The following is a 1,219-nucleotide window of genomic DNA, read 5'->3' on the forward strand; positions in this document are numbered from 1 at the left end:
TTTGGATCCCAGAACATAAAACGAAAACGACAAGCACGGAGAACACAGAAAATTAGAGCTCTGCCTTACCTCCAACTGGTCTTGAAATTTTGGGTCTGGGGGCGCCTTATCCCGGACGAGCCCCCACTGAAAGACCCCAGACCCCCTGGGGTGCTTTCTTCAACAGGAGGGCACCCCAAGAACCAAGACTCCAAACCAGCAGCTGCAATAAGCAAGAGGAGTTTATTTGGCGTTTGCGCAAACGGGCTCCCTGTCCAAGGCAGACTGGAAGCCCCGAGCAGCGGTTACAGGCACTTTTAAAGACAAAAGCCCCAGGATTAGCATAAGACCCCAGGTTCCCCGGGATTGGCTCAGTTTACTACACGGGGAAGTTTATAACACTCTTTGTAATAAGACAATTAGTGCAGACGGAGGTAGGCACTCTGGGAGATAAGGGTTAGGAGATTTACAGTGTTACAGGTTTGTGATTGATTAACAATTTGGCCTAGTCTGCAGAGCCCACCAGATGGCCCTTATCTTGAGCCCCCTAAACAGGGAATTTCTGCACAGGAATGCCGAGGAACATACTCTTTGTTCCTTATCTTGGGTCCCATTTGGCCATTTGGGGAATTTATTTGTTAGCTCTTTATTTACGACTATAGAGCTTGTCCCAGGGCCAACACCTAGACTCCTAGACTCTGAAGCTTTTTATATATCTCCAGGGAGGGGAAGGGTCAGTGCTAGCAAGTTTACAGAAACAAAACCAGCAGTTAGCATTTGTAAAAATGTAACTCTAATTTTTAATCTTTCACTACTCTTGGGTCTTCAGCCAGAAGATTACAAATATGGATACAGGAAAGCAGCATGCACAACCATGTTCATTGCTGCATTATTCATGAGAACCAAGGTATGGGAACAGCCCAGATGCCTTTCAATGGATGAATCAATCAAGAAAATATAGTATAGATACACTGTGGAATTTTACTCATCGGTAAGAAGAATGATATTACATCATTTGCAACAAAATAAGCAGACCTGAAAAAAATCATACTGAGTGAAGTAAATCAGGCCAAGAGAAACAAAGGGTGCATATTATTTTTCATATATGGAAGCTAATTCTGAATTGTAAACATATATAAAGTAAACATATACCAGAGTCATATGCACATGTACACAAACAGATGTACTAAAGTATGGAGAATTAAAATGTTTAACTCTTTAGAACTACTAACTCAAAGTC

Source organism: Dipodomys merriami, unplaced genomic scaffold, assembly GCF_024711535.1.
Source record: "Dipodomys merriami isolate MVZ:Mamm:240054 unplaced genomic scaffold, mDipMer1.0.p SCAF_617, whole genome shotgun sequence".
Classification (NCBI taxonomy): domain Eukaryota; kingdom Metazoa; phylum Chordata; class Mammalia; order Rodentia; family Heteromyidae; genus Dipodomys; species Dipodomys merriami.